This window comes from Carcharodon carcharias, chromosome 39 (genome assembly GCF_017639515.1).
Source record: "Carcharodon carcharias isolate sCarCar2 chromosome 39, sCarCar2.pri, whole genome shotgun sequence".
Taxonomy (NCBI): Eukaryota; Metazoa; Chordata; class Chondrichthyes; order Lamniformes; family Lamnidae; genus Carcharodon; species Carcharodon carcharias.
Window position 1 is genome coordinate 739,011 of NC_054505.1, and position 15,176 is coordinate 754,186.

General features: G+C 52.2%; 1 long non-coding RNA gene across 1 annotated transcript; it reads right to left on the reverse strand.

Annotated features, from left to right (window-relative positions):
* Positions 1–4,747: 4,747 nt before the first annotated feature.
* On the reverse strand, positions 4,748–5,831 carry LOC121273104. Its single transcript, XR_005941947.1, has 2 exons — positions 5,785–5,831; positions 4,748–5,107 (listed from the first exon to the last, which is right to left on the reverse strand). It is a non-coding gene; the product is annotated as an uncharacterized LOC121273104 (long non-coding RNA).
* Between the last annotated feature and the right edge of the window lie 9,345 nt (positions 5,832–15,176).

Here is a 15,176-nt window from a genome sequence, read left to right on the forward strand (position 1 = left end):
CCGCACAGCCTCTCACACCCACAGCCCCTCACGCCCACAGCCCCTCACCCCCACAGACACTCACACTCACAGCCCCTCAACCCCACAGTCCCTCACCCCCACAGCCCCTCACACCCACAGCCCCTCATCCGCACTGCCCCTCACATGCACAATCCCTCACCCCCACAGCCCCTCACCCCCACAACGCCTCACCCCCACAGCCCCTCAACCCCACAGCCCCTCACCCACAGAGCCGCTCACTCGCACAGTCCCTCACCCGCACAGACCCTCACCCCCACAGCCCCTCACCCAAACAGACCCTCACCCCCACAGACCCTCACTGCCACAGCCATTCACCCGCACAGACCCTCACCCCCACAGTCCCTCACCCGCACAGACCCTCACCCACACAGACCCTCACCACCACAGCCCCTCACCCCCACAGCCCCTCACCCCCACAGCCAATCACCCGCACAGACCCTCACCCCCACAGTCATTCACCCGCACAGACCCTCACCCGCACAGTCCCTCAACCACACAGACTCTCAACCCCACAGCCCCTCACCCCCACAGTCCCTCACCCGCAAAGACTCTCAACCCCACAGCCCCTCACCCGCACAGCCCCTCACCCCCACAGCCCCTCACCCCCACAGCCCCTCACCCACAGAGCCCCTCACCCACAGAGCCCCTCACTCACACAGACCCTCACACCCACAGCCCCTCACCCGCACAGACCCTCACCCCCACAGCCCCTCTCCTGCACAATCCCTCACCCCCACAGCCCCTCACCCCGATAGCCCCTCACCCACAGAGCCCCTCACACACAGAGCCCCTCACCCGCACCTCCCCTCACCCGCAAAGACCCTCACCCCCACAGCCCCTCACCCACACAGCCCCTCACCCGCACAGACCCTCACCCGCAAAGACCCTCACCTCCACAGTACCTCACCCCCACAGACCCTCAACCCTACAGCCACTCACCCGCACAGACCCTCAACAACACAGCCCCTCTCCCGCACCGACCCTCACCCACACAGACCCTCAGCCCCACAGCCCCTCACCCCCACAGACCCTCACCCCCACAGCACCTCACCCCCACAGCCCCTCACCTGCACAGCCCCTCAACCCAACAGCCCCTCAACCCCACAGTCCCTCACCTGCACAGTCCCTCACCCCCAAGCCCCTCACCCGCACTGGCCCTCACAGCCACAGCCCCTCACCCCCACTACCCCTTACCCCCACAGCCCCACACCCCCACAGGCCCTCACACACACAATGCCTCACCCACGCAGCCCCTCACCCGCACAGCCCCTCACCCCCACAGACCCTCACACACACAATGCCTCACCCACACAGCCCCTCACCTGCACAGCCACTCACCCACACAGCCTCTCACCCACACAGCCCCTCACCCACACAGCCCCTCACCCACACAGCCCTGCACCCACAAAGACCCTCACCGGCAAAGACCCTCACCCACACAACCACTCACCCGTACAGACACTCAACCACACAGCCCATAACCCACACAGACCCTCACCCCCACAGACTCTCAACCCCACAGCCACTCACCCGCACAGACCCTCACCCCCACAGCCCCTCACCCACACAGTCCGTCACCCACACAGCCCCTCACCCGCACAGCCCCTCACCCGCACAGCCCCTCACCCCCACAGCCACTCACCCGCACAGACACTCACACCCACAGCCCTTCACCCACACAGCCTCTCACCTCCTCAGCACCTCACCCCCACAGACACTCAACCCCACAGCCCCTCACCCATACAGACCCTCACTCCCACAGCACCTCACCCGCACAGACCCTCAACCTCACAACCTCCTCACCTGCACAGACCTTCACCCACACAGACCCTCACCCCCAAAGCCGCCACCCCTCAATAGACCCACACACCCACAGCCTCAACCCCACAGATCCTCACCTGCACAGACCCTCTTCCCTACAAACCCACACCACCACAGCCTCCTGACCCCCACAGACCCTCACAGACCCTCACCCCCACAGACTCCACACCCCCACAGACCCTCACCCCCAAAGACTCCACACCCCCCACAGACCCTCACCCCCACAGTCTCCTCACCCCCACAGCCCCTCACCCCCACAGCCCCTCACCCCCACAGCCCCTCACCCCCACAGCACCTCACCCCACAGCCCCTCACCTGCACAGCCCCTCACCCCCACAGCACCTCACCCCACAGCCCCTCACCCTGCACAGTCCTCACCCCCAAGCCCCTCACCCCACTGGCCCTCACAGCCACAGCCCCTCACCCCCACATACCCCTCCCCCACAGCCCCTCACCCCCACAGACCCTCACACACACAAGCCCTCACCCACACAGTGCCTCACCCGCACAGCCCCTCACCCCCACAGACCCTCACACACACAATGCCTCACCCACACAGCCCCTCACCTGCACAGCCACTCACCCACACAGCCTCTCACCCACACAGCCCCTCACCCACACAGCCCCTCACCCACACAACCCTTCACCCACAAAGACCCTCACCGGCAAAGACCCTCACCCACACAACCACTCACCCGTACAGACACTCAACCACACAGCCCATAACCCACACAGACCCTCACACCCACAGACCCTCAACCCCACAGCCACTCACCCGCACAGACCCTCACCCCCACAGCCCCTCACCCACACAGTCCGTCACCCACACAGCCCCTCACCCGCACAGCCCCTCACCCGCACAGCCCCTCACCCCCACAGCCACTCACCCGCACAGACACTCACACCCACAGCCCTTCACCCACACAGCCTCTCACCTCCTCAGCACCTCACCCCCACAGACCCTCAACCCCACAGCCCCTCACCCATACAGACCCTCACTCCCACAGCACCTCACCCGCACAGACCCTCAACCTCACAACCTCCTCACCTGCACAGACCCTCACCCACACAGACCCTCACCCCCAAAGCCGCCACCCCTCAATAGACCCACACACCCACAGCCTCAACCCCACAGATCCTCACCCGCACAGACCCTCTTCCCTACAAACCCACACCACCACAGCCTCCTGACCCCCACAGACCCTCACCTGCACAGCCCCTCACCCACACAGCCCCTCACCGACACAGCCCCTCAACCACAAAGTGCCTCACATACACAGACCCTCACCCTCAGAGCCCCTCACCCGCACAGACCCTGACCCACACAGACCCTCACCCGCACAGCCCCTCACCCGCACAGCCCCTCACCCACAGAGCCCCTCACCCGCACAGCCCCTCACCCGCACAGCACCTCACCCACACAGCCCCTCACCCACAGAGCCCCTCACCCACACAGCCCCTCACACGAACAGCCCCTCACCCACACAGACCCTCACCCTCACAGACCCTCACCCACACAGACACTCACCCCCACATCCACACACACTCACCCCGACAGCCCCTCACCCCCACAGCCCCTCAACCGCACAGACCCTCACACCCACAACCTCTTCACTCCCGCTGCCTCACACCCCCACAGCCTCCACACCCCCACAACCTCCACACCCCCACAGCCTCCTCACCCGCACAGCCTCCACACCCCCACAGTCCCTCACCCCCACAGACTTTCACCCCCACAGACCCTCACCCCCACACACTCACCTGCACAGCCCCTCACCCGCACAGCCCCTCACCCCACAGTCACTCACCTGCACAGTCCCTCACACACAGTCCCTCACACCCACAGCCCCTCACCTGCACAGACCCTCACCCCACAGCCCCTCACTCAAACAGTCCCTCACCCCCACAGTCCCTCACCCCCACAGCCCCTCACCCCCACAGTCCCTCACTCCCACAGCCCCTCACCCCCACAGTCCCTCATCCCCACAGACCCTCACCCCCACAGTCCCTCACCCACACAATGCTTAACGCCAACAGCCCCTCACCCCCACAGTCCCTCACCCCCACAGCCCCTCACCCCCACAGCCCCTCACCCCCACAGCCCCTCACCCGCACAGCCCTTCACCAGCACAGCACCTCACCCACACAGCCCCTCACCCACACAGCCCTTCATCCGCACATCCCTCATCCGCACAGCCCCTCACCCACACAGCCCCTTGCCCACACAGTGCCTCACCTGCACAGCACCTCACCTACACAGCCTCTCACCCACACAGTCCCTCACCTGAACACTGACTCCTCCGCAAACCCCCTCACTCGCACAGACCCTCAGCTACACAGCTCCTCACCCGCAAAACCCCTCACCAGCACAGGCCCTCATCCGCACAGCCCCTCACCCGCACAGTCCCTCACCCGCACAGCCCCTCACCCCCTCAACTCCTCACCCGCACAGCCCTTCACCCGCACAGCCCCTCAACCACACAGCCCTTCATCCGCACATCCCTCATCCGCACAGCCCCTCACCCACACAGCCCCTCACCCGCACAGCCCCTCACCCACACAGCCCTTCATCCGCACATCCCTCATCCGCACAGCCCCTCACCCACACAGCCCCTTGCCCACACAGTGCCTCACCTGCACATCACCTCACCTACAGAGCCCCTCACCCACACAGTCCCTCACCTGAACACTGACTCCTCCACAAACCCCCTCACTCGCACAGACCCTCAGCTACACAGCTCCTCACCCGCAAAGCCCCTCACCAGCACAGGCCCTCATCCGCACAGTCCCTCACCCGCATAGTCCCTCACCAACACAGCCCCAATTGCAACTTACATGTTTCTTCGGCTTTGTTCATATTTTAAGAGCAGTTTCTAAGGTGTTTCACAAAAGGATCGAGGAATTATTCCTGGCATCCGTGGCGATTTTTATCCAAAAATCAACATCACCAAAACAAAATATCTGATCATTTTCATATTGCTGTTTGTGGGAGTTTTATCTGTGCATAATGACGTCCGGTTCTGACACAGTAGAAAACTTCAAACATCAGTTAGTTGATTGCTGTAGCAATTGTAGCTTTAAGGAATATGTTGGCTGTAGCTTTAAGATTCACAGTGTTGAATACCATCGCGTGACAGTGTGAACGAGTCAACTGTAAGTGCAGGGGACCTTAGAGTGGGAGTTTTCTTCTGGTTGTGGAGCTTGATGAACGCTTGTAACTGCTGCTGTAGCCAGTAAATGAAGTTTGATGATTCTAATGAGATCCCTGTCGGGAAAATCACGTCCTTAACACTTGGAAAACACTTTGAAGGCATCCACTGATGGCGTAAATTGTTATATAAATACAAGTCTTCTTTTGTCTTTCAAATTAGAACTTCTGAATACACTATTGGTTTACTAGATGGATGGCATATTCATGACCTCCGTTTTGCTCTCTCCACAACCAGAAACATTCTTCTATGTTTCAAAGAGCTCTATTAGAAAATTCCTCAGTCTCCCATTGCCATAAGGAACAACACCCAGTAATGCTAAACCCCTGCTGAAAGTTAGACCTTCTTCGATAATCCTTGTAAATATTTTAATCTCACTCAAGTGTCTCTGTACATGGGTTTTTATTCTACGCTGACCAGCAGTGTTCTCGGCACTAATTGGTGGAACCAAGGTTTGACGCACATTCCGCTTAACCTTTTTACTTTTCAATTCTACCCCTTTAGAAATCACCTGCTTGGAGTTTAAAAGGTGAAGTAACTTTCATCACTTCATTGAGCAATTTGTATAAATGCAATCTCTGATCCATTTGATGCTCTACAACTTTTAAGCTTTCATTTTGAAAGATTTCTACAACCTCCTGATAATTTCCCGTTAGTTATTATTCATGAAGCGCTGACAAATCTCTGAACACAAAGGACAATTCTGGCCGTGGGAATTTCAATTTAAACTCACATGTAAAATTCTCAATGATTAGGTCTCCGGGGGGGCACCGCATTCCTTCAAAAAACAGAAACGACCAGTTAGTCACTTCATCTGATATGACCCGTGTCATTGAGAACTTGAGGCAGACAATGAAATTATTGAAATCCCCCCCCCTCCCTCTCAGTCTGTGTCTGCCCTTTTGCCTCATTCCCCAACTCTCTCTGTCTTTTTACCCCCTTTCTCTCTGTCTGACTCCCAACCCTCTCTATAATCCCACTTCTAATTCCTCCCACTCTGATTCCCCCTCTCCATAATTACCTCCTCTATCTTACACCCCACACTCAATCTAATTCCCCGTCTCTGTCTCAATCCATCTCTCTCTGTCTAACTCCTCCCAAGTCCATCTCCCATCTCTGTCTCTTCCCCCTCTTCTTTCTGTCGATTTCCCCCCCGTCACTGACTCTTCCCCCACCACCCCCCACTGTCTCTTCCCCCCCCCATTGTCTCTTCCGCCCCTGCCACTGTCTCTTCCCCCCCCCCACTGTCTCTTCCCCACCCCCACTGTCTCTTCCCCCCCCCCCCCACTGTCTCTTCCCCCTCCCCTCTCTGTCTAATTGTCCCTCTGTCTGACTCCCACCTCCATCTCTCTAATCCCCTCTCTAACTTGTCCCCTCTAATTTTCCCCTCTCTCAGTCTATTACACCGTCCCTCTCTCTAACTGCCTCCTCTCTGTCAATTCATCCTTTCTCTATAATTACTCTCTGTCTAATTCTCCCACTCTACTCTGTCTGAATTCACACCCACCCCGCCACCCCCATCCAATTCCTCCCTCGCTCTTTCAAATTTTCCCCTCTTTCTCGCTCTCTAATTATTTATCTCTAATTTTCCCTCTCTCCAATTACACCTTCTCTCTCTAAGTCATCCTCTCTCTTTCTCTAAGTCCCCCTTCTCCCTGTAAGTCCCCCCTCTCTCTCTAAGGCCCCCGTCTGTCTCTCTACGCACCCTCTCTCTCTCACTCTGTAACTCTCCCTCTCTAAGTCCCCCTCTGTCTCTAATTACCTGTCTCTCTAATTTCTCCCCATGTCTAATTTCCACTCTCTCCCTAATTGCCCCCATGTCTAATTTACCCCTTCTCCCTAATTACCTCTCTAACTTTCCCCTTCTGTCCAATTCCCCTCTTTCTCTAATCCTTTCCTTCTCTACTCTCCCCTCTCTGTAATTCCAACTTTCTCTGTAATTTCCACTCTCTATCTAATTCCCCTATCTCGCTAATTCCTCCATATCACTCTAATTGCCCCTCTGTCTAATTCCTCCCTTTCTCTGTAATTCCCCCATCTCTCTATACTTTTCCCTCCGTAATTCCCTCTCTGTGTCTAATTCCACCCCGCCGCTCTCAATCCCACCCCCCCCCCCCCCCGCTCCCCCGACCCCCTTCCCCCGGTATGTATGTAATTCCCCTCTCTGTCTAACTTCCTCCCTCCCTCCAATTTCTGCACACCCCACCCCCACCCCACCCCCATCCCGCCATGTAATGAATTCCCCCTCTCTCTGTCTAATTGCCCTTCCCCCGAGCAATCCCCTGAATTTCAAAGGCCTCTCTACCCCGACCCCACCACATGCACACACCACCCCCCACCGCCCCCCCCCCCCCCCGCTCCCCCCCATGAGGGAGCAGAGATATAGAGAGTGAGAGATGGCACTGGGATGGAATTAGACCCGGTGTCATGTTGCAAACTGGGTGCTTGGCAATGGCTGCTCCCTTTACACATCCCTCCCCCTGTTTCCACAACTTAATGGGAATAACATTTGGGAGAGATTGAAAACAGGAGCATCCGGATCATTCCCACCCATACAACACCATGGCAATGAGTCCAACTCTCCCAAAGGCAGATAGACAGAGACCCTGAATGTAGAATAATCCAGAGAGAGAGAGAGAAAGGGAGAGAGACGTGCAGAAACAAAAATATTCTGAGAGGCTAAGAGACAAAATGAAAGTAGAAAGAAATAGAGGAGCTGAGATGGGGTGGGGTTGGGGTGGGGTGGGGGTGGGAGATTATAAAGAACAGAGTGACAAAGTTTCAGAGAAAAAGATACAGAGAGAGTTGTAGGAAGAGATAAAATGGAAAACTTGTCACAATTCAGAGGCTGAGATACAAAGGACATGGAGAGATGGGGATGGAAAGAAAGATGTGGGGAATCAGTGAGGAACATGGAGGGAGGATCTGAGATAAGAGTCACAGGAAGAGGTGGAGGGATTGAACTCAATGGGACTCTCTGCAGCACCGTGTCTCAACCTGGATCCCCCTGAGTAACACCCCCATTCCCCACCCCCCAGCCCCCACTGACCCCAATCATCAGTGTGAAAATTCCACAAGTGCTGTCTCTGGGTATAAGAATGAGTGACAGAGACATGGATACATTTATTATTAGTTTTCTCTCCGGTTATAGCTCTTGTCCGAGGATTCCTCCCGGAGAATTGATCCTCTCTCTGCATCGTCAATGCTGCAGCTTCCAAATCAATTCTCCTTGGGGGTGGGGGAGAGAAATGGAAATTGATTAAAAATAAAGCAAAGAATTTTGAAACATAAATGACACAGCATGATCCCAAAATTTTACTCACTCACTCATAACCACAATTTCATGCAAAGGAGGGTCCTTTACTTTCGGAGGCTGGGCTGTGACTAAACACTGGAGACCACGCCAGTGCCCGACCCCCGTCCCCCAACTCCCAGAGGCTGCGTCTCTCCCTCTGTGTTTAACCTGCCAGCTCCAGCTGTTTTACTGCCTCATTGTGAAAACCACACAAACACTGATCATTCCCCTTCCATCCCTCTCCCATTCACTGCCCCCACCCCCTCTACCTGCTCACTCCAGGACTGCTGCTGATTGGGCACAAAATATTCACATTGCACTTTCCACTTCTAACACTGTCACCTCTCTCCCTCACTCTCTCTGTCTCTCTCCCCCTCTCCCTGTACATATCTAGTCCCCTCTCTATCTCTGTTCATTTTTCCCTCTCTCTCCCGTTCGATAATCTGTTGTTATCTCTGTTCCTTCTCTCTACCTCAGAGTCAATCTGGATTCAAATGCACTCTGAAAAGTTTCTGTCTGACCATTTTAAACAATGATGCACTGTGGCCATGTTTTATATTTATCGATGATTTACTGAGAGAAACGGGAGGGAATTGGGAGCAATCTTCAATCAGCCCATCAGTAAACTGAATTCGGGGAGGGCAGCCACGATGCAGTGCAGGACAGGCTGCAGGTCAGATAGGCACAGCAAGATCCCACAAGCAAGGTGATGTTAGCCAGGTGTCCCTCGCCTCCCCCCACCCCCCGCCCCCCCCAACCTCAGAAAAGGCGAATCTCCCTCTTTAAAACTGGGCAGGGGGGTGTTGGTTGGGAAGTGATTGTTTTGCAAAATATATCAAAACTTCAGAGAATTCAGTGAGCGGAATTCAACACCCTCTCCCCCAGTCCAATTCATCACCTGGCCTTCAACACAGGAAATATAACAATAAATAAGCAATATAAAAATTACAGTCCTTTACGTAACATCACATTTAGAAATTCAATTCGAGGACCACAGAGACAATGGAAAGTCAAGAAGTCAATGTTTACAATTGTTGTGCATAGCAGGATCCCACAAACAGCCCCACGAGAGACATGGACAGCAGAAACCCCAGATTCTGTATCTCTCTCTCTCTCTCCTTCACAACTGGACCCTCCCACCATCTATTACCTCGCCACTCAACAGTTCCCTCAATCTCTCCTCTTTCCCACCTTTCTCCCTCCCTCCATCTCTGTTTCTCACATGCCAGAATATCGAGAGGCAGAGAGAGAGAGAAAACCACAGTCAGGACCTCAATAAACTCAATTCAAAATGGTTCCCACACATTTCATTAAAGCCTCAATTCATCGCAGTGTCTAAAACAAAAGCGTTATTCAGGGAAACAGCCTCACGTGAACAAGTTTCTATTCAGGCCCTCCCACCTGCTTCACCAGTCGCTGAATTAATTTTCAAAGTGTGCTCAGTGCTGGTCACTTAGGAAACCCTGTTTGGTATTTGCGCACAGAAAGATCCCACACACTGCAACCTGATCACAGTCAGGTCAAAGTATTTTAGGGTTGAGAATTGATGGAAAAGGCAAGTCAGGGAATCATCTTGAAACAAAATGGCACAGATTGGCCCTCATTGACACAGTTTCTATTCACAAATCCAACCTTCTGGGAGGCTGGGAGTTGGGGTCATTTCTCCAGAGGCTGGGAGCTGGAAAGTGGTTGCACACCAGAGACCCCCAGATCCTCATCTCTTCCCTCCCTGTTTCCCTTCCTCTCCCCTTTCTCTCTCCCTCCCTCCCTCCCTGATAACTCACAATCGAAAGAGAAAGAAGGGGGGAGAGAGAGAGAGAGACAGCAAGAAAACGCACAATCACATCCGCAAATTAAATGAAATCAAGTGGCTGCTGCACATTTTGTTTCACCGTTACATTCATGGCCGAAAACACAGGCATTATTGAGGAGTTCAGACAATGCACAGCCCCTCCCGAGGGGTCTGAAATTTGGCCTTGAATTGGGCCTTGTCATAGGGGCTGCAGTAAAGCTCAGGGACAGGAACAGGCCCCAGTCTAACAGAAAATTCCTCTCCCTCCACAGCTCAGCCCAAACGTCACAGACAGGGCTGGAAGGAGTGAGAGGGAAATGTGACCGAATCCCCATCAACCTCCAGCCCAACCCTGTCCATTCTCCCTCCTCCCTTAATTCAAATATTGACAAATCAATTCAGACTCTCCTATCAGTTTGTTACAAGATGAAGCAGAGAAAGAAATGTCTGGAAAGAGAGAGAGAGAGAGAGAGAGAAAGTTGGAGAGACAGAGACAGGGAAATTCCACCCGAGCCCCCCCAGAATCCCTCAAACTCTCATCGCCCTGTCTCAAACACAAAGGCATTTCTGGAGATTAGAACAAGCCTTTACCCAGGGTCAGGGGCTTTTAATTTTAATGACAGGCAATGAACTGTTTCCTCTATAACATTGTGTGGCACCTGTTGCAAGTCAGGAAAAGCTGCATGCAATTTCCGCACAGGAGGATTCCACAGGCAGCAATGTGATGCTACCCAGATGGGAACAGGGAGACACATTCCTTTCCTAGCCACATGCCTGCTGTAATCCTCACACTTACCCCACTCCCCACCCTGGGCACCATGTGTACCCTGAGGCTGGACACCCCCCCAGAAAGTCCTAAACTCTCCCCTGTAAACTGGGAAGAAGCTGCTGCTTCTTGTGTGAGACTTTTTGAAATCTCTGTCCCAGCCTCGATTTTTATAAACTAGGCGTCCCCTGGAGGGTGTGAGTGAGGCTTTTCTGCAGACAGTGGGAGCTGGGCACTGACTCCACACTGGAGACCACCCCCAAAACCCCCAGATCCTTTGTCTCTTCCTCACCCCCAACTCCCTGCCTCTGTTTCACTTTTCTTTTCCTGTTTCCCTCACTCTCTCCCCCTCTCTCAGTTGTAATGAAGGGACACATCCTAGAGAGACAGACCGAATTCAAGTGGTTGCTTAACCTTCCAATTCATCTCCCTGCCTAAAATACCAGCATTATTGAGAAATTAGCACAATCTTTTATACACACTCACAGTTTAGACTTGGTGAAGGGTTCCTGAGGGATGGGAAATTAGTCCAATGAGCACATTTTAATAAATTAACACATTTTGGCAAAGTATGAAACACTGCAGGCATTTTGTGCAGAGCAAGATCCCACAGGGGCCAGTCAGCATTGCTTAGCACTTTTTAAATTGGGGAAATATTTACAGAGAGATGGGGAGCATGGTGGAGAGAGACTGAGACAGTGAAGAGCCCCCTTCAGAGCCTCAGAAAAACTGAGTGCTTTCCAGTGAATGAATTAATTTTTAAAATACACTCATTGTTAGTTACTCACTTGCTTCACTGTCCCTGCATTAATTTTTGCAATTCAGCCTTTCTGGACGATATGACTGGGAGCTGGGCAGAGTCTACACATCGGAGACCCTCAGATCCTGTTACCATTCACCCCCACCCCTTCCTCTGTATCACTATCTCTACCCCTCTGTTTCCCCTCACTCACTCCCCTCTTTTTCTCTCTATCTCTCGATATCTTCGCCAATCTCCCTTATTAAGGGAGAAAGATGGAGGGACTGAGGAAGAGAGAAAGGCTGAGAATTTTACAGTTAGAAATCAGTAAAGTGAATTAAATTGGCTGCCAGGCCTTTACCTTTAACCCTTACATTACTTGCTCTCGGACACAGGCTCAGTGTTCTTGGTAAATTAGTCCCGTGTCCAAGTTCGGTCTTTTTAATTGTGCTCTGAAAAGTTCCTGCCTTCCCATTTTAAATAATGATTCACTGTGTCCATGTTTTATATTTATCAATGATTTACTGAGAGAAATGGGGGCTGTGGTGGGTGGGGGTGGAAATGGGAGGAATCCTCAATCAGCCAATCAGTAAACTGAATTCAGTGAGTGTAACCACAGCTGCAGTGCAGCACAGGCAGCAGACCACATAGGCACAGCAAGATCCCATGAACAAGGTGGTGTGAGCCAGGTATCCTTCCCCCAAACCCAGAAAATGCTTATCTCCCTCTTTAAAACTTGGGAGGGGGTGGGGGTCTGATTGTTTTACAAAACTTTGGAAGGCTTCAGAGAAATGAGTGAGTGCAATTCAACCCTCCTCCCCCTTGCTCTGCTCCCATTCAATTCATCATCTGACCTTCAAAATTGTAAACCTAACAATAAATAAACAATATAAAAATACAAGTGTTTACACAGCGTAGCATTTAGAAATTCAATTCCAGGAACTTAGATACATTGGTAAGTCAATAACTAAATGTTTACAATTGCAGTGCACAGCAAGGTTCCCACAAACATCCCCACCAAGGCCTCATCTTAGGAACCCCAAATCCTGTCTCCCCCCCTTTCTGAACCACCACTCCCCCCACCACCATTATTTCCCTCAATATATCCTCTTTCCCAACTTGCTCTCTCTCTCCCTCTCTCTCTGTTTCTCACAAGATGATTCTGGAGTTTAGAACAAGCCTTTACCCAGGGTCAGGGGCTTTTAATTTGAATGATGGTCAATGAACTGGTTTCTCTTTAACATCGTGTAGTCCCTGTTGCAGATCAGGAAAAGCTGCAGGCTATTTCTGCACAGGGGGATCCCACAGGCAACAATGTGATGCTATCTGGATGGGGACAGGGAGACAAGTTCCTTCCCCAGCATCATGCCTGCAGTAATCCTCCCTCTTCCCCCCTCTCTCCCCCCTGGGCACCATGTGTGCTCTGAGTGTGGACCCATCCCCAGTAAGTACTAAAATCCATCCTTTAAACTGGAAACAAGCTGCTGCTGCCTGGGTAAGACTTTTTGAAATCTGCGTCCCAGAATTGATTTTTACAAACCAGGCATCCCCAGGATGGTGTAAGTGAGGCTTTTCTGCAGAGACTGGGAGCTGGTCACTGACTCCACACTGGAGACACCCCCCAGATTCTGTGTCTCTTCCTCACCCACAACCCCCTGACTCTGTTTCACTGTCTTTTCCTGTTTCCCTCACTCTCCCCCCTCACTCTCTATAGTAATGTAGGGGCACATCCTAGAGAGACAGACTCAATTCAATTGGCTGCTCCACCTTCCAATTCATCATCCTATCTAAAACACCAGCATTATTCAGGAATAGCACAATCTTTTAAACACTCTCACAGTTTGGACTTGGTGAAAGGCTCCTGATGAACGGGAAATTAGTCCAATGAGCACATTCTAATCCATTAACTCATTGTGGCAAAAAATGAAACACTGCAGGCATTTTGTACAGAGCAAGATCCCACAGGGGCAGTCAGCTTTGCTTAGCACTTTTTAAATTGGGGAAATATTTACAGAGAGAGGGGGAGCATGGTGGAGAGAGACTAAGACAGTGAAGAGCCCCCTTCAGATCCTCAGAAAAACTGAGTGCTTTCCAGTGAATGAATTAAATATTAAATTACACTCATGGTTAATTACTCACTTGCTTCACTGTCCCTGGATTAATTTTTGCAATTCGCCTTTCTAGAAGGATGTGACTGGGAGCTGGGCAGAGTCTACACATCGGAGACCCTCAGATCCTGTGCATATTCACCGCCACCTCCTCATCTGTTTTACTCTCTCTACCCCTCTGTTACCCCTCACACACTCCCCCCTTTCTCAATCTCTCTCTCTTCTCCCATCTCCCTTATTAAGGGAGCAAAATGGAGAGACCAAGAGAGAGACAAAAGGCTGATAATTTTACAATCAGAGATCAGTGAGATGAATTAAATTGGCTGCCGGGCCTTTACCTTTAACCCTTACAACGCTTGCTCTCAGACATAGGCCTGTGTTCTTGGTGAATTAGACCCAGTTCCAAGTTGCAGTTTTTTTAATTGCACTCTGAAAAGTTCCTGCCTTCCCTTTTTAAATAATGATTCCCTCTGGCCATGTTTTATATTTATCAATGATTTACTGAGAGAAATGGGGGCTGTGACGGGTGGGGGTGGAAATGGGAGCAATCCTCACTCAGCCCATTAGTAAACTGAATTCAGGGAGTGTAGCCACGGCTGCAGTGCAGGACAGGCTGCAGGCCAGATAGGCACAGCAAGATCCCATGTTCAAGGTGGTGTGAGCCAGGTATCCTTCCCTGAGACCCAGAAAATGCTTATCTCCCTCTTTAAAACTTGGGCGGTGGTGGGGGTCTGATTGTTTTACAAAACTTTGGAAGGCTTCAGAGAAATGAGTGAGTGCAATTCAACCCCCCTCCCCCTCACTCTGCTCCCATCCAATTGATCATCTGACCTTCAACACTGTAAACATAACAATAAATAAACAATATAAAAAATACAAGCCTTTACACAGCGTCACATTTAGAAATTCAATTCCAGGAACTTAGATACATTGGTAAGTCAATAACTAAATGTTTACAATTGCAGTGCACAGCAAGGATCCCACAAACATCCCCACCAAGGCCTCATCGTAGGAACCCCAAATCCTGTCTCCCCCTTTTCTGAATCAGCTTCCCACCCCCAACACTATTTCCGTCAATATATCCTTTTGCCCATTCTCTCCCTCAGTCTCTGTTTCTCACATGCCAGAATATGGAGAGGCAAAGAGAGAGAGAGAGAGAGAATACCACAGTCAGGACATCAATAAACTCAATTCAAAATGTATCCCGCACATTTCATTAAAGCCTCAATTCATCGCAGTGTCTAAAACAGCAGCGTTATTCGGGGAAACAGCCTCACGTGAACAAGTTTCACTTCAGGCCCTCCCACCAGCTTCACCAGTCACTGAATTAATTTTCAAAGTGTGCTCACTGCTGGTCATTTAGGAAACCCTGTTTGGTATTTGCGCACTGAAAGATCCCACACACTGCAACATGCTCACATTTGG